At 44.7% G+C, this 19444-nt stretch overlaps 1 long non-coding RNA gene across 3 annotated transcripts in view; it reads right to left on the bottom strand.

Moving 5' to 3' along the window:
* Positions 1-19444, bottom strand: part of LOC118148776 (uncharacterized) — a 125817-nt gene that overhangs the window by 78768 nt on the left and 27605 nt on the right. Inside the window, exon 1 of one of the 3 annotated variants that reach the window (XR_013528734.1) lies at positions 11636-12472. The exons of the other annotated variants lie outside the window; for them this stretch is intronic. This is a non-coding gene — a long non-coding RNA (uncharacterized LOC118148776). Of the gene's footprint in view, positions 1-11635; positions 12473-19444 lie in introns of those variants that run through there. 3 annotated transcript variants of the gene reach the window in all.

Genomic DNA, 19444 nt, shown 5'->3' with positions numbered 1-19444 from the left:
TAATCTAATGCCTACCAAGGATTCCAAATGAGGAAAGAAAACCGCAGGGATTAAGTGACATGTTACCCAGGGACTGGTCCCTTAACTTCACCAGCAGTGCTCACTGTGGTCCTGTCACTGAGCTGTATGGGATTGGCTCCTCTCTGAGTTTCAAATCCCAGATAAGTTGTACATGTCAAGCAACAGCTGCTCTTCTCAGCTGTTGGGAACATTCACGCCTGCATTCATTTGTTTATTTGCCCATTTGTCCATTCGTTGCTATCACATACTCGAATAAAAGTTGAAGTCCTCATTTTGGCTCACAGGGTTCATGGCTACTTCATTTCTCACCATCAGTTCACCCTGACCTCCTAGCTGCTCAAGTCACACACAGAAAAAGGAGGAGGACTCAAGATGGCGCTGTGAGAACAACCCAGGATTGGAGCTCTCGTTGAATCCGCAAAGAGGTGAGTCAGAGCGGCATTTCCAGACTGATCTTTGTTGCCCACAGAACGGGGAAACTCCCAAGTATAAAAGAGACACGGGACGCCAGGCAGTAGGTCTGCCTGGCGAAGCCAGCAGCTGGGGCGGCAGCAGCCGGCCCTACCCAGCAATCCCCACAGGGCGCGCTTGTCCAGGTGCCCTGTTGAACCGGCAACCTGAGACTTGAGAGGGCTGGACTTGAGACTGAACGAGACTTGGACAGTAGGCCAGCCCAGGGGATTGCAGGGACAGAGCGTTCGGGGTACCCAGTGGGACCAAAAAACCGCGATTTCAAACTATCCCAAGCAGACGGTCCGAGACGCTCTGTGGGGGAGGGGCATCCACCAATACCGAGGCAACCCGCCCCAACTGAGATACACGCCCACTGCTGACGCAGCCAGCCGTTGCCGAGGCAACCCATCCCTACTGAGATACACGCCCACTGCCGATGCAGCCTCCCGTTGCCGAGGCAACCCGTCCCTACTGAGATACACGCCCACTGCTGACGCAGCCTGCCGTTGCCGAGGCAACACACTACAACGAAGAGACTCCGCCGCAGGGCGTGGCGGAGACCACAGCAGAGCCTGCAGGAACAGGGCGAATCACACAACAGCAGGGCGGAGACTTGGCAGGCAAACAGTGGCTAGTCTGCCTCCTAGCTGGGCAGGACACCTCAACGGACATCGAAAAATAAAGCCCGAACCCCCCAACACAGAGCATTTGAGAAAAAAAGGGTTTTTTTAGTGAGCTCTGTTGCAGCAGAATCAAACATAGCAGCCTAACAGCCCTGAATGAACAACAGAGCTCACAGCTCAGAAATTGAGCTCCTAAAAAGAACAGACTGTCTCCTCAAGCAGCTCCCTGACCCCTCTATATCCAAAAGACTGACATTTGGCAGGCATCATCCTGGGACAAAGATAGCAGAAAAAGAAACTGGTAGCATCCCTCACTGTGCCACAGCTGCTAGAGGTGCACCCCAGACAAGCAGGGCCTGGAGTGGACCTCAGCAGTCGTACAGCGAAGGGGCTAGGCTGGTAGAAGGAAAACCAAGTAACAGAAATACTTCATCACCAACAATCTGGGTGTCCACTCAGAGACCCAATCGAAAAGTCAGCAACTACGCAGACAACAAGCAGATAAACCCAAAAAGATGGGAAGAAACCAGCGAAAAAAGGAGGAAAACACCCGAAACCAGAACACCTCGCCTCCTAGAAAGGACCAAAACTCCTCACCAGCAAGGGAACAAAGCTGGACGGAGAATGACTGTGACGAAATGACGGAATTAGACTTCAGAAGGTGGATAATGAGAAACTTTTGTGAGCTAAAAGAACATGTATTAAATCAATGCAAAGAAACTAAGGAACTTAAAAAAAGATATGAGGAAATGATAACAAGAATGGATAACTTAGAGAGGAATATGAATGAATTAAAGGAGCTGAAAAACACATTACGAGAACTTCGCGAAGCATGCACAAGTTTCAATAGCCGAATTGACCAAGCAGAAGAAAGAATATCTGAAGTCGAAGACCAACTCAATGAAATTAAATGAGAAACCAAGATCAGAGAAAAAAGCGCAAAAAGGAATGAACAAAGTCTCCAAGAAATGTGGGACTATGTGAAAAGACCTAACCTACGTTTGATAGGTGTACCAGAAGGGGACGAAGAGAATGAATCCAAGCTGGAAAATACTCTTCAGGACATCATCCAGGAAAACTTCCCCCACCTAGCAAGACAGGCCAACACTCAAATGCAGGAAATACAGAGAACACCACAAAGATATTCCGCAAGAAGAGCAACCCCAAGGCACATAATCGTCAGATTCAACAAGGTTGAAATAAAGGAGAAAATACTAAGGGCAGCCAGAGAGAAAGGTCGAGTTACCCACAAAGGGAAGCCCATCAGACTCACAGCAGATCTCTCGGCAGAAACACTACAAGCCAGAAGAGAGTGGGGGCCAATATTCAACATTCTTAAAGAAAAGAACTTTCAACCCAGAATTTCATATCCAGCCAAACTGAGCTTCAGAAGTGAAGGAAAAATAAAATCCTCTGCGAACAAGCAAGTACTCAGAGATTTTGTCACCACCAGGCCTGCTTTACAAGAGCTCCTGAAAGAGGCACTACACATAGAAAGGATCAACCAGTACCAGCCATTCCAAAATCACACTAAATGCTAAAGAGCATCAACATAATGAAGAATATACAACAACTAACAGGCAAAACAGCCACTTAGCATCAAAATGGCAGTATCAAATTCACACATAACAATATTAACCCTAAATGTAAATGGACTAAATGCACCAATCAAAAGACACAGACTGGCAAATTGGATAAAAATCCAAAACCCATCAGTGTGCTGTATCCAGGAAACCCATCTCACATGCAAGGATACACAAAGGCTCAAAATAAAGGGATGGAGGAAGATTTACCAAGCAAATGGAGAGCAAAACAAAGCAGGAGTTGCAATTCTCATCTCTGATAAAATAGACTTTAAAGCAACAAAGATCAAAAGAGACAAAGAAGGCCATTACATAATGGTAAAAGGATCGATACAACAAGAAGAGCTAACGATCCTAAACATATATGGACCCAATGCAGGAGCACCCAGATATATAAGGCAAGTTCTTAATGACTTACAAAGAGACATAGACTCCCACACAATAATAGTGGGAGACTTTAACACTCCACTGTCAATATTAGACAGATCAACCAGACAGAAAATCAACAAGGATATCCAGGGCTTGAACTCAGACCTGGAGCAAGCAAACCTGATAGACATTTACAGAACTCTCCACTCCAAATCCACAGAATATACATTCTTCTCAGCACCACATCACACCTACTCAAAAATTGACCACATAATTGGAAGTAAAGCACTGCTCAACAAATGCAAAACAACTGAAATCATAACAAACAGCCTCTCAGACCATAGTGCAATCAAGTTAGAACTCAGAATACAGAAACCGACCCAGAACCGCACAGCTTCATGGAAACTGAACAACTGGCTCTTGAATGTTGACTGGGTAAACAATGAAATGAAGTCAGAAATAAAGAAGTTCTTTGAAACCAATGAGAACGAAGACACAACGTGCCAGAACCTCTGGGACACATTTAAAGCAGTCTCTAGAGGAAAGTATATAGCAATAAGTGCCCATATGAGGAGAATGGAGAGATCCAAAATTGACACCCTATCGTCAAAATTGAAAGAGCTAGAGGAGCAAGATCAAAAAAACTCAAAACCCAGCAGAAGACAAGAAATAACTAAGATCAGAGCTGAACTGAAGGAGATTGAGACACGAAAAACCCTTCAAAAAATCAATAAATCCAAGAGCTGGTTTTTTGAAAAGATCAACAAAATAGACAGACCACTAGCCAGATTGATTAAAAAGAAAAGAGAGAACAACCAAATAGATGCAATAAAGAATGATAAAGGGGAAATCACCACAGATTCCACAGAAATTCAAACCATCATCAGAGAATATTACAAACAACTCTATGCACAAAAACTAGTAAACCTGGAAGAAATGGATAAATTCCTGGACTCCTGTGTCCTCCCAAGCCTAAACCAGGAGGAAGCTGAAACTATGAATAGACCAATAACAAGGTCTGAAGTCGAGGCAGCAATTAAGAGCCTACCACACAAAAAAAGCCCAGGTCCAGATGGGTTCACAGCCGAATTCTACCAGACACACAAAGAGGAGCTGGTACCATTCCTTCTAAAGCTATTTCAAACAATCCAAAAAGAGGGAATACTTCCCAAATCATTTTACGAGACCAACATCATTCTGATACCAAAACCCGGCAGAGACCCAACAAGAAAAGAAAACTTCCGGCCAATATCCATGATGAACATAGATGCAAAAATCTTCAATAAAATATTGGCAAGCCGAATGCAACAGCAAATCAAAAAACTTATTCACCATGATCAAGTAGGATTCATCCCGGGGATGCAAGGCTGGTTCAACATACGCAAGTCTATAAACGTAATTCACCACATAAACAGAACCAAAAATAAAAACCACATGATTATCTCAATTGACGCAGAGAAGGCATTTGACAAAATTCAACAGCCCTTTATGCTAAAAACCCTCAATAAACTCGGTATCGATGGAACGTATCTCAAAGTAATAAAAGCTATTTATGACAAACCAACAGCCAATATCATACTGAATGGGCAAAAACTGGAAGCATTCCCTTTGAAATCTGGCACTAGACAAGGATGCCCTCTTTCACCACTCCTATTCAATATAGTTCTGGAAGTTCTAGCCAGAGCAATCAGGCAAGAAAAAGAAATAAAGGGTATTCAAATAGGAAAGGTGGAAGCCAAATTGTCTCTATTTGCAGACGACATGATAGTATACCTAGAAGACCCCATCACCTCAGCCCAAAAACTCCTGAAACTGATAAGCAACTTCAGCAAAGTCTCAGGATATAAAATCAATGTGCAAAAATCACAAGCATTCGTCTACACCAATAACAGACTTAAAGAAAGCCAAATCAAGAACGAACTGCCATTCACAATTGCTACAAAAAGAATAAAATACCTTGGAATACAACTCACAAGGAACGTAAGGGACCTCTTCAAGGAGAACTACAAACCACTGCTCAACGAAATCAGAGAGGACACAAACAGATGGAGAAACATTCCATGTTCATGGTTAGGAAGAATTAATATCGTGAAAATGGCTATACTGCCCAAAGTAATTTACAGAATCAACGCTATCCCCATCAAGCTACCATTGACTTTCTTCACAGAACTGGAAAAAACCACCATGAACTTCATATGGAACCAAAAGAGAGCCCGCATAGCCAAGTCAATTCTAAGCAAAAAGAACACAGTGGGGGGCATCACACTACCGGATTTCAAACTATACTACAAGGCTACAGTAATCAAAACAGCATGGTACTGGTACCAAAACAGAGATATAGACCAATGGAACAAAACAGAGACACTGGAGGCAACACAACATATCTACAACTATACAATCTTTGATAAACCTGACAAAAACAAGCAAGGGGGAAAGGATTCCCTGTTTAACAAATGGTGTTGGGAAAACTGGCTAGCCATGTGCAGAAAGCAGAAACTGGACCCCTTCCTGACACCTTACACTAAAATTAACTCCAGATGGATTAAAGACTTAAACATAAGACCTGGCACCATAAAAACCCTAGAAGGAAATCTAGGCAAAACTATCCAGGACATAGGAGTAGGCAAGGACTTCATGAACAAAACACCAACAGCATTGGCAACAAAAGCTAAAATAGACAAATGGGACCTAATGAAACTCCACAGCTTCTGCACGGCAAAAGAAACAGTCACTAGAGTGGATCGGCAACCAACAGAATGGGAAAAAATTTTTGCAGTTTACCCATCTGACAAAGGGCTGATATCCAGAATTTACAACGAACTCAAACGGATTTACAGGAAAAAAACAAACAAGCCCATTCAAAAGTGGGCAAAGGATATGAACATACACTTTACGAAAGAAGACATATATGAGGCCAACAATCATATGACAAAATGCTCATCGTCACTGGTCATCAGAGAGATGCAAATCAAAACCACATTGAGATACCATCTCACACCAGTTAGAATGGCGATCATTAAAAAATCTGGAGACAACAGATGCTGGAGAGGATGTGGAGAAAAAGGAACACTTTTACACTGTTGGTGGGAGTGTAAATTAGTTCAACCATTGTGGAAGACAGTGTGGCGATTCCTCAAGGCCTTAGAAATAGAAATTCCATTTGACCCAGCAATCCCATTACTGGGTATATATCCAAAAGACTATAAATCGTTCTACTATAAGGACACATGTACACGAATGTTCATTGCAGCACTGTTTACAATAGCAAAGACCTGGAATCAACCCAAATGCCCATTGATAATAGACTGGATTGGAAAAATGTGGCACATATACACCATGGAATATTATGCAGCAATCAGAAATGATGAGTTTGTGTCGTTTGTAGGGACATGGATGAATCTGGAGAACGTCATCCTCAGCAAACTGACACAAGAACAGAAAATGAAACACCGCATATTCTCACTCATAGGTGGGTGATGAAAAATGAGAACACATGGACACAGAAAGGGGACTACTAAACACTGGGGTCTATTGGGGGAAAAGGGGGAGGGCCAGTGGGAGGGGGAGGTGGGGAGGGATAGCCTGGGGAGAAATGCCAAATGTGGGTGAAGGGGAGGAGGAAAGAAAAGCACACTGCCATGTGTGTTCCTACGCAATTGTTTTGCATGCTCTGCTCATGTACCCCAAAACCTAAAATCCAATTAAAAAAAAAAAAAAGAAAACATCCTTAGTCCTCAAGGCTTTTGTACTTGCTAAGGCAATTCATCAGCTCCATGTAGTCTCTTGTCCTCCAAGAGCCTGGCCTGGGCTTGCCTACACGGCAGTAGGTAGCTCAGCAAGTTTCGGAGAAAAAGAAAGCTAGCACACAAGACCTAGGCTGGGAACTGGCACTTACTTGGTCACTGCTGCCACATTCCACTGACCAAAGCTGGTCACAGGGCCAGCCCAGATTCAAGGGATGGGGAAGCAGACTCCACTTCTTGACAGAAGCAGCTTCAAAGTCACAGAGCAAAGAGGGGTGGGTATGCAGGGGAGAGAAACTTTGGTCATTTTTCAATCCATCATGTTGACATAGGCCTACAAAAAGGCCTAAGAGAACCCTCCCAGGGTTAGGAGATGGCCTTTTTACTTTGTAAATTTTCTATTGGTCTATAATAGTTGTATATATGTGGTGGGTGCAAGTGATATTTTGATACATGTATACGATGTGTCATGATCGAATCAGGGTAACTGGGATATCCCTCACCTCGAACATTCGTCTGTTGTCTTTATATCCTTTCTTATCTCTGTTGGATTTTGAACCCATTAAACAATAAATACACAAATTTTAACTAAATGGTTTTAAACCTTTTTTATGCTTAATGCCTAGTAAGGAAGGAGACGGAAACTTTTAGCTAAAGAAAACGTGGGGCTTTGGGCCGGGTGTGGTAGCTCACACCTGTAATCTCAGCACTTTGGGAGGCCAAAGTGGGCAGATCACCTGAGGTCAGGAGTTTTTGAGACCAGCCTGGCCAACATGGAGAAACTCTATCCCTACTAAAAATACAAAAATTAGCCAGCATGGTGGTGGGCTACTGTAATCCCAGCTACTCAGGAAGCTAAGGTGGAAGAATTGCTTGAAGCTGGGAGGCAGAGGCTAGAGTGAGCCAAGATTGTACCACTGCACTCCAGCCTGGGTGACAGGGAGACTCCATCTCCAAAAAAAATAAAAGAAGAAAGAAAACATGGCGCTTTACCAGTCAAGGTGAATACACATGTTGGCTGGGTCTGCATATCCCATTTGTTAACTTCTTTTTGTCTCGCTTCTTTCTAAAATTCTACCTGTCCTTAAAGTGTGAGATAGCGGAAATGGCAGTCCAGAGGGCCTGTGTAATGTGGTGTTACATGCATGAGCTCCAAGTCACACCTAGAAGGGTTTGAGTTTGAGTTATACCATTTCCTGCCTGTGGAATCTCAGGCAACTCATCCATCCTCTTTCAGTTATAGTTTCTGCCTCTCTAAAACGGAGATAACATTTATCCTGTAAGATTAGAGAAAATATATACAGAATACCCCAGAAGTATCTGGCACGTAAGAGATGCAACAAATGGTAAGTATTATTTAGAAAGTAGAAATTTGCACTTTCGTTCCACAAACCGTTTCCTCTATTACTTGCAAAAAATAAACTCTTTTAGATCAGATAGCTAGCTAGTGCCTCCACAGGAAGCCTGCTAGTCAACTCTCAAAAAAGGCATGAAAATCTGCTTATTGCTTATGATTTTCAAAACCCAGGTTTACTTAGAGTAAACAATGCCAGTGTTAATCACTGTCACTCAGAAAGAAAATCTATCCTCCAATCCATTAAATATACCATCAAAAGACACTGGGCATTTTTTACACCTATAAATGAGTCAGGCCTTCATGCACCCAGAGGCTGGGACCAGCACAGACAGGAGTGGGGTTTGGAGAAAATTAAACTCTAATTCAGACTTTAGGTGGCTAATAAGAAAACTGTACGATGTTATATGCTCTGGAAGTTCTCCTATAAACTCCAGAGAAACGAGGCTCAGGTCTACAAGATGCCTCCTGGGATGTGAACCTGTAACTAGGATTATAAGGCTTTAACTAGGCTGATTGCATCCTTGACAGCTTAAGCACAAAGGTACTTCTCTGGAAGGGTAGGGCTCCACCCTGGCTAAGAGCTCAGAAACAGAAAGCTTGTGGCACCCTGCCAGTGGGGGTCAACACCGTCCTGGAAGCTGAGTGAGGCAGCTGTCCGGGGTGCCTGCTGGGTGGCTAAAGACTAAAGACATGTTGCTTTCCAAAGACAAGCTCCAGCTCACACTCACTCACACATACAGACTTATCACCCAAACACTGTCTGAGAAGCAAAAGTTTATGTGTTTGACAAAGAAAGAGCATTTTGAACCAAGGATTTACAGCAACCAAGAAACAACCAAAGACACAGTCCTTTGCATCTAAACACTGCAGCATTCTGAGAAGTGATTATGGCTGTGTTCCTTGAGGGTATTCACCAGAATGACAATGAGAAACTGGAAACTTCCACAGTGGAAGGGCCAGGGCTGGCACAAGCGTGACGTGGGGAGGGCTGTTCTGCCTCTTAGCTAGCCTGCCCTGTGATTCGCCCCTGTATCCTCTCCCTCCTCCATCCCATTCCTCCAACATTGAAAGTTAACCCTGAGGAACGATCTAGTTAATTCAGGAACTATCAAACATTTTTCTGTTAAATGCCGAACAGTAACTAGTGGAGCCTTCGAAGGCCACATGGTCTTTGTTGCAACTACTGAATTCTGCCACTATTATGCAAATGTAGCCGTAGACAAAATGTAAATAAGTGGGCATAGATGTGTTCTGATAAAACTTTATTTCTGGATACAAAAATCTGAATTCCATATAATCTTCACATATCAGGAAATCTTTTGCTTTTCTTCCAATGATTTAGAAATGTAAAAATTATTCTTAGCTCACAGGCCCCACAGACAGGTTGGCAGGCAGAATTTGGCCTTGCAGCTATGCCTGCCAACTCCTGATCTAATCAATTCACACAGTCTGAGGACTAAATGACTCCTGAGGTTGACAGTGTCACCTTTCCCAGGATGATAGCAAGTAAGGGCTCAGCAGAACCCATTCTTTCAATAAGCAGTTACTAAGCACCTTCTGAGTGTCAAACAACAAACTAGACACTGGAGATCTACCAGGTGACTGAAAGAAGCCGGGGTCCCTGAGCTCCTGGAGCTGCTGGGCTAGCAGGGGACTTCTCTGATGATGTGATGTGACGACATAGCTGGGCAATGGGGAGAGGATTTCTTAAACTGACCACGAGCCTCCCTGGACACGGAATCCATACCACTGAGCCCAAAGTGGACCCTGGGGGAAAAACCAGGTGGCTAAGCCAGCCCCAACACAGCCCTGCCATTTTAGACAAGTTCTTCAGCCCCCAGAATTTCCTGAGGAAGCCAGAACGGCTTTCTCCCTGCAATGCTGTTAGATGACAGGCCTTAACAGTGTGTATCTTGGAAAGATATGTGCCTTTGTTTGGTGGTTAGGGTGCAGTGCAGGGGTGAGGGGACCAGGCGAGGGCAACAATTGAATGATATTGAAGCTCAAATCAGAGTTGTGATGGGATTAACATCTGTTCCCAGGCAAATTTACCAATGATAATTCAGAACTTCACATTTTCTGGGCAACAAGACTCATTTACACAGAGCATTTGAAAATTCTGTTGTTCTGTCTCCCTAGCCTATGAAGAGCGTGCAGAACACAATCTGCACTTGCTTATTTTGTATCTAAGCAACTGTCAGATTCCATATCTACTAATAAGAAAGGGTATAATTATACCCTGATACTTTAATTAGTAGCAGATGCCTGTGTTTGTGAATAAAATGTAAGATTGTTAGAGGCCCGGAATCTTCAGGTGCCTGATGCTCAGGCCTCCAATTCTTCCTGTTGGCCAGCACAGACACAGAAGCCCAAACTATAGCTTGTACGAGATTTTGCAGCAGTGAGGAGGGCTGGGGTCTATTTGAATGAGATTTTCATATCATTGCATACCACTGTGTAATTGATGCAGGCATTCACTAGCAGTTTTCCCGAGAAGATGGTACCATCTTTATGTTTAATTCACCATTTCTATCTACCTACAAAACCTACTCAAGTAACATACCCTAAAAGAAAAGAAGTAGAACTTGGAGATTAGGACAGCCCACCAATAAACTGTTCGGGCTGCAGCTTGACCAGCGTCTTCCTGAGGGTATTTTCAATCTTATCTATCGTAGAGGGTACATTTCCTCAGGCCAAAAAAAAAAAAAAGCCTTTATGTTCACTATCTTGTTTTATTTTTCCCCACTTAGAATTCAAGCAAGTTCCTATAAATAAAAAAATAAATAAATTTGCTTCCTCAGGTCTAAAAGCACTACGTCTCACATCAAGGCCTTTGGGGAAGAACAAAAGTCATCAAACATGCCCTTGGAATCACTAATATTACTGCTTACTCATTTCCATCTGGTCAATGCAAGGCCCCAAGGCTTAAAATATCATCAGAATTCCAAAAAAACAAAAAATGAAAAAAATGAAGGAAGGAAGAAAGGAAGGCAGGGAGAGAGGGAAGGAAAAGGAAAGGAGGGAGGGAGAAGAAGAAATGAATCCTTCTGTAGTCTGTCTATGGCTGTGTTCCTCACTCACCAGCAGGTGACCTGAGCTTCTAAGTTGATCCATAAACTAGATGGCTAAGCTGATCACTGATCCATACACAGATACATACTGTGTCTCCCACTCTTCATTATAACCTGGATCCCCAGCACAGGGATTGGCCCAGAGTGGGCACTTGCCGATGTCTTGCTGAAATAAACTAAATGGAACTCTCTGGGCCTCAGTTTTTCCATCTGAACAAGACAAGACAGAGACAGAATAATTTCTAGGCTTCATCCCATAATTCTGCAACCCTGTTACCAACAGGCTTGTAGACGTATGCACTGGTCAGCTGTCCAGCCAAGCCTAAATTCAGCTTCAGGAAAGAGAATAACTTGCAAAAGTACAGACCCTGAACTTAAACACTGAAATCTCTAAGAATCACGTGTCTCCACCCACCTGTCACGGCTCCAGGATACTTCAGACAGCACTCCCACCAAAGAGTCAAGAAAACATGACTTTTTCTTCAACGACTTTCCAACAGAATTCTTCAGCTTTTGGCTCCACTGACCAAGCAACAGGGTCCTCCTGGAACCAACCCTGAATAAAAGAGGGAGCTCTGTAGGTGACCCTACAATTTGGAGAATTTCACAAAACTTTCCTTTGCCTTGTTTTCTTACAAGCCAAATCCCTCAAGTCCAAAGATGGACTCCAGCCTCTCCAATACGGGCATGACAGGCTTCCATCCTACAAGTTGGTCCCAGGGAACTTGTGGAGGGTGAAGAAAAGAGAACCTTAGGATCCACGATAATTCTGATTTTTTTTTCCCAGCCCACGTTCAGCCAAACAGCTGGACACAAGAGGACTGTGAAAGACGTCATCTCCAAGTCTTTTCAGAGGCATGAGGGTGTTACCCATGAGCACCTGGGCAGCACGTGGGCACCTCCTGCCAGCACAGAGCATGGTGGGAAAGTGCTTATTCCCGCAGGCCAGCTTTCATTAACCAGCATTGCAGACCGCCTGCCACTGCCTCCCTGACCTCGGGGAGCAGAGCGAAGTAGATTAGGAACTTTCTACCCAGGCTTAATTCCCTCAGCTTCACTATACCAGCTGCTGACATCCCTCCCCTGTGGGGAGAGACTGCATGTGTTTAACATAGCTAGAGGCAAAAAAGAAGCAATTACTCTTGCCCAAATCTCTCATTCCACGAAACAGCCTTCCCAGACTTGCTGGCGAAGTCTCCGTTTCTTTAATATCACCCCAACGATCTCCTTTCACAGCCCACTGTGCGCAAGCGCACTTCCTCCCCCCACCTTGCCTTTATCACTCTGTCTTGCCCCTTGACAGTGACGGAGCTGCGCCTGTTCGCTGCCCGTGCCTGACCATTCATTGCCATCTAGTGTCTGCACACTGGCAGGTCTGCCTAACTCAGAGAGCTGCTGAGGGCATTTCTTTGAGCTATTTTGTTCAGTCCCCTGGAAATAAATACTGAAGCTGGGTTTGGCTTTCCCCATCCCTTGCAGGGAAACTGTGGTTTCTGACAACGGGAACACACTAGCATGGGACTTCCAGGTGTTACATGTGCCCCAGCCCTTATTCTGAAAGAAGCCCCTGAACTAGCTTTTGAACAGCAAAAACACCTTGAGAGCAGCGCTTCTCCAATGCTACACTGGAGGACTTGTTAAAATGCAGATTCTGATCTAGCAGGCCTGGGGTGGGTGGATCCAGGAGTGTGCAGTTCTAATATGCTCCCGGGCAGGGTCCAAGCTGCTGGACAAGAGGCTATTCTTGAAAAGCAAAGAGCTAAAGAAGGAACAGAGACTCATCAAGACTTCCTTAGCAGCGAAGTACTCAGAAGGAGCCTCCGTTCTGTCTCTAATCAGCACAGCAGCCCCTGCACAGAGCACAACCCTGCTGCCGACAGCCTGGAGTGCACAGGACCCCTGCGGCCACAGTGGGCAGCACAGGGGAGGGTTTTAAGTCCTTGCACCTGCGGCTTAAAATCTGACTCCACTACATACAGTGTGGCCTCATCCTCAGTTTTCTTCTCAATAAAATGGGGACAGTAATGACCGACTGACTGAGACAATACACATAGAACAATTTAGCCCTATGGCTGGCACTGAGCAGCTCACTATCATTACGATCACTGTTGCCCTGCCCTTGACTGTCACTTCATTCTATGAGGGATGATGACTATAAGAATAGGCAGGGACTTCTCGAGACCACAAGAGCAGACCCTTATATTAAGAAAAGCTGGGAGGTGGAGAGAGAGATGTGAGGAGCAGACGAGGTAATAACCGCTGCTGCCTTTTGATTTCTGCTGAAGCCTCTGGAACCTGCCTCCTCAGTCGTAAATGGCTCTCCAAGGGAATACGACAACTGATAACCCAGCTGGGCAGCGGGGCGGAGCTGTCATCCAGCCTTGCTCACGCACCTCCTCCCCCACCCTTCTATTTGATGGCCACGGCTTTTATTTTGGCAACATCTTCCTTGCTCCTTGCCAGGAGAAGCAGGTAGTCAGGTCCCAGCCCCGGGGGCTAGGTGCCCTCAGGTGGCAGCAGGGGGAGTGGGTGTTGCCCAAGACAGTGGTGGGTGACAGGCAGTTCTGCTCAGTTCTCAGGCTGAGGCCCCAAGGGGTTGACAGGGAGGAGTTATGGAACACAGAGGTTGTTTTCTTTATTCAAGTCATTTCACCCAGACTAACCTGTATGAAAATTCCCACATAAAGGAATAAAGATTATACACTTTTTTTTTTAACAAAGTTTATTCCTAGTTCCAGCTTCCTCAAACTGGTAGCTAGAAAGAGTTGTCTGCCTGCTAAATCCCTTTGTTATTTGAACCCATAATCAGCCTGAGAAGCAGCCATGATCTAAAGCATTAGAAGCACTGAGAGGTGAATACATTTGCATTGTTCTGAGTAATTCTTCCCAAGGCCTCTTCCATTGTATTTTTCTTTTTCTTTTTTCAGGACAAGGTCTGTCACCCAGGCTGGAGTGCAGTGGCACGATCATGGCTCACTGCAACCTCAAACTCCCGGGCTCAGGTGATCCTCTCCCATTGGCTTCCCACTGTTCTGTTTTTCTATAGCTGAATAGCAATTCTATATAAAATGATTTTTTTAAGGTAGCAAATCTTTGGAGGGCTGGCAGTACTTTGCAACAAATCTCCAGGAAAGCCTTGGAACAAATGACTTCAGGGTTACAGATGGGAACACTGGGGCAAGTTTTGACAGAACTGACATCAGAACATCCAGCTGAGGTGCTCTCAGGGCAGGCAAGTATCCTCTCACTTCCGGAGGATGCCAGTGGAGTGGACTCCGAATGATGCTCTTTTGAGACACCTAGAGCCTCCCCCTCCCTTTCCTCCGTATCTGCTTTCCTTGTTTAGAATCTGAACTATGTTCCTACTGACTGTAAGGCAGCTTCCTCCATCCTTTCCATCACAGACAACTTTCTGCTAAAAACACTGCACTGGAGGACACTGCCATTTGTCCTTCCAGAAGTGGCCCCATTTTGAGGCTTAAGGGGCAAGAGAAAGCTCGAGCCCCATGTAGTGAAGGGCTAGGTCAGCAGAGCCGGCTCTCCACCTTGCAGGCCTTCTGATGAGAGGGAAAGACAGGAGGTCCAGGTGGTGTGCTCTTTCCTACCTGTAGGAGGTCAGTGGGGTGGTGTGGAGAGAAAGAGGTAGGTGGTGGGAGAAGAGGTCACAGAGGCCAAAGACCCAATCATCCAGGGCTGACTGGCCAGAGTAGGGACTCTTGAACATGCCAGGCATGCCTCTCCCTCAGGAGAGGGAGTGTTATGTTTTCTGCTGTGAAAGCTCTTCCCACAGAAATCCATGAAACTCACTCCTTCACTTCCAGAAGCCTCCTTATCGGTGAGGCCTTCCCTGACTACCCACCAAGCTTTGCATGCATCTTTCCTCCCTGATGTCTTTCTTCCTGGTATTTATCACTACCTCCCATACTGCACATTTTATTACTTTGTCCTATTTATTGTCTGTCTCCCCTACTTGAATAAAAGCTCTGTGAGGGCAGGGACTGTTGAATCCTGAGTGCCGGAACAGTGCCCACCACATGGTAAGATGTTCAGCGAATTTGTGTGGAATGAATGAATGAATGAGTGGAGCTGGGTTCATTATCAAACCTAAACCTTCAAATAATATCTAGTAGTTACAGAGCATTAACTATAGGCAAAGCCCTGTGCTGGGTGCCATGAGGAATTCAGTAAACAATAATGCATTGTCCCTGTCACAAAATGCACACCGTTTTATCTGGAGACAAGTCATAAGTGCCAGGAAAGTTAAATAATAAAAAAGGACTTAACCCTTTGTGACCTATCAGGATTTTATGGTCTCTCTAAGATGAAGTCCCTACGGTTTAGGATCCTGAGCTTCTGGTTTTATAAATTAGTGATTCCCTACTCATTGAAGAGTCCCTTATCCTCACAAAATGACAAAAAACCTCTTCCTAGGTACATGGGGCAGTCTTCCAGATACGGTAAGCTAGTACATCAGTCAAGGTGCCAAAACAGAGAAGTAATACACACAATTTCAGTGCATGGCAAGTTCAATAAGAATTTAAAACCACCATAAAATAAATATCATGAGCAAGTATATTTAATGTAATCATACAAACACTAGAGAATATTATTACCAAGGGAAGCAGGGGCAGCAGAAGTCACTCAGGGTCACTTAAAGCAGGTCCGGCCAGCGGGGAAGCCAGTTTGAGCTCGAGTCTCAGTTGACCAAGGCAACTTGAATGCTGCCTGTGAAGAGGCCCACACAATAAATGGAGGCATTTCCCAGAGACAGAGGAAGTCCTCTGCCCCATTAAAAACAAGACACCAGCTACTCAGGAGGCTGAGGCAGGAGAATTGCCTGAACCCAGGAGGCAGAGGTTGCGGTGAGCCGAGATCATGCCACTGCACTCCAGCCTAGGTAACAAAAGCGAAACTCCATCTCAAAAATAAATAAATATATAATAAAATAAAAACAAAACTAAACCCCAGAATACCACGCTCCAGGACTTTCCTTCCCAGAAGCTCCCCCTCCGTCAGGGGTGTCTGGATGAAGCACCCTGAGGGCTTCAGTCCACTTAGAACACCTGTGCCATGCTTAGCATCAAGGACAGTAGTCTTCATTTCCCAGGAGATTTCCCTTTTCACCTCGCCTTGGGGTGGTTTTAGGACTAACAGTTCATGCCTGGTGGAGTAGGCCGGTCTTCTCATCCACAACTTCACTTACCATCTTTCATTCATAAGTAACTGTCACTTTCACTACCAGATTCAGTGAGGTGCTTCTTGGTGAGGCTTTGCTGTGTTGGAAGTCTCCAGATGTGAGTAGGTGTCATGCTCAGGGGAGAGGGAAAGACAATTATCTGTTGAAATGTACAACCACCGACATAGTAAAGTGATGAGTCACTGAAAAATGTCAACCATGAGGGTTACAATAGTGATGTCATCACATTCAAAGAGAAAGAATGAGGGAGAAAAGCGGAAATACTCTTAAATTCATATTCTCCTTACAAAAGAAGAGCTGGAATATGAAATGGGGGTGAAAGCAAGAAATGGTTCTCAGCAATGAAGATCATTCAGCAGAACATGACAGCCTCCTCGCTTTCTTCCAGCCCTCAACCTACTCGCTCCTGGAAAGTGAGTCCTTGCTGCCCAAGGGAAATTCTTGAGATTCATCCAGCAAACATTTTCTGAGTACCCACCGTGTGCTAGGCTCTGTGTCAGGATGAATCAAGTGAGCATCTTACACAAAGGAGTTCAGTCTTTGCAAGGTCCTCTGAGGTCTGGTTTCCAAACTCCTACTCACAAACTCGTCTCAATTGTTTTTATTTTAAGCCTGTCTGAGAAGGGGCTGCCATCTAAAAATCAATCTTACTCGACTCAGCTGCCAAAGAGAGCAGTTTCATTCGCCCCTTGCAAGAGTCTATTATATCCTGCACATGACGACACAGAGCCACAGGGGAGGAGGATGTTCCTTTAGTCTAACAACATCAAAGCTACTCACAGAGGGCACCCTGCAGATGTGTAGATTCCATCTTGATCGACCTGCCTTCTCCGTAGGGGGTCGATACAGCAAGATAAAAACTGTGGCCACACCAAGCAGCCTTGTAGAGCCAAGGAGGATCCTCTCCCAAGAAGGGTTAGATGTCTAGGTTACTGCCCTCTCCCGGGAATAGTTTTTACATCCAACTGATTCCCTCGTTAATTAATTAGTTAAATAAATATCTGATATATTTTCACTTTATGTTTGTAGGAGAATAATGTTCTTCACTTTTTGAAAATTACATTATGACAAATCCGGTAGCACTAGACAGCATACAGTTTCCAGTTTGGGTTTGAACCCATTCACCTGAAGCCTTAGGAATAGCGTTTAGTGGGGAAGGGAGCACTAGGGAGGCAGCTGAAATCTTTGGTTGGGAGGAGGAGCTCTTAATTTGGTTGCAGTAGCTACCCATTATCGTTTGGGGCTCACTCCTTAGGCCCTACTGAGATCCTTTTATTTATGATCTTTTTTCATTCCTTCCTACTCTGCACATATCTGAATGCATCCTCTTTCACAAAGAAACATTGTTACCAGGTCCTGCCCTCTTTTCACAGAGAAGAAAAGAAAAATAACATTGTTTCCTGCTTGGAGATATATCAGGAAAGCCTGCAAGACAAAATTAACTCTGAGATCAATCAAAACCTCAAAGGGAAGAGCCAGAGCCCCGTGAGCCCTCTGGGGAAAAAGGACTAGGCGATAGAGGACTTGCAAAGACCACAGAACCCCCAGGTGACCTCCCCCTTGCCTCTGAAGGGTGTCCTGAGCTGCCCTTTCAGTCCCAGAGCCTTCTCTTCATGATGATGATAATTTTCTCAAACTTGCTCTGATTCCTGATTTCTGATGTGTTTTCCTCGTCTTTTCTCGCCACCTTTTCCTTAACAGTGACGTCAGTGGTGAAAAGTAAGGAGTTGAGAACATGCTTATTTTAAATAAGCTGAGGATAGCCTTCGTAGGTTGTCAAAGAATGGCAATTAGCAGCTAAGTGTTGTGCCCTTCCTCTGTCATTTCCCCTAACTCAGTAAGAAATAAGTTGGGTTGATTTGGGATTTTCTTTTTTTCATTTTCAATTGCAAGTAGCGGAAGCCTAAAATGTCACAAATACAAAAATAACATCTCTTTACACTTTGCAGCTTAAAAGCGTTTCACAGGGAGAACTATATGTTCTGTTTCTCTCCATTTGTTTGGCTTACATCATTCCTTCCCTTCCCTGTCTCGTGGATAAAAACCGCTGGCTTCTTTCCTATCCCTTAATTTTTGCCTGCTTTCTCCTCTTCTGCAGCACTTTTCCTTTCTCAATGTCCCTCCTTTCCTCTGGGTTCTAACCCTGCCTATCAGAGTCTCCCAGCAGCCCCACCTCCAGCCCAACTTTTGGCCGAGGAATGCCCAACCTCTTTACACACAGTATCCAGTTTCCTTAGATGATGGGCTCTCCCTTCCTTCTCCGAGACCTCTCTCATCATTCTCTATACTGATGCTCTGTGGTTCAGTGGTTGGAGCTGAGGCTCAGGAGAATGGAGACCAGGGCCGAGCTCCAGTGCTGTCACTTATCAACTGGATGACTGGAGCAAATCACTCATTGCCTCGTCTATGTAATCTGAGTGATGATAGCAGCAGCATCTCAGGGCTGCTGTGGGGACCGATGAGATGATTTACAAGAAGGCACATCGAAGAGTCTAAAAAGCACTAAACAGATGCTAACTCTGGTTTTCTTTTGCCAATGCATGGCCATGGTTTCTCTCACTCGGAAATTTCCTGCGAGGTTTTCCTAAGACAATCCAGCAAAGCAGCTGCCCAGAGTAGGAAGAGGACTCCAGCTGAGCACTGGCGAACGTCCTGGCCTCCGGGCAGCTGTGCGGCCCTGACCGAGCGCTGAGCCTTCCAGGGCCTCCGCTTCCTCATCCATGATGTCAGGATAACAAATACCTCCCCAGTCTTTCTCACGAGTTATTAGGAGGAGTAAATGAACATTTTTTGTAACCATCAATGTTATAGAAATGAAAGCATTACGATTTCTTAGTTTAGAGAAGAGCGGGCAGTCCTTGGCTTCTGTTCAAAATGTTTTCTCAGGACCTCCCGTCCTTCCTTAGGAAAACTGGACTCTTAGATGATTTCTCCTAAGAAATCCTTCATTTATTCAATCCATCAACAAAAAGTAAAACAAGTGACCTTCCCTCTATGGGTTCAGAGGCCTTTCACATGAAAAATGAG

Source organism: Callithrix jacchus, chromosome 17 (assembly GCF_049354715.1).
Source record: "Callithrix jacchus isolate 240 chromosome 17, calJac240_pri, whole genome shotgun sequence".
In the NCBI taxonomy this organism is placed as follows: Eukaryota; Metazoa; Chordata; class Mammalia; order Primates; family Cebidae; genus Callithrix; species Callithrix jacchus.
The sequence above is the reverse complement of the archived record's forward strand: the minus strand, read 5'-3'. Positions and strand labels throughout refer to the sequence as shown.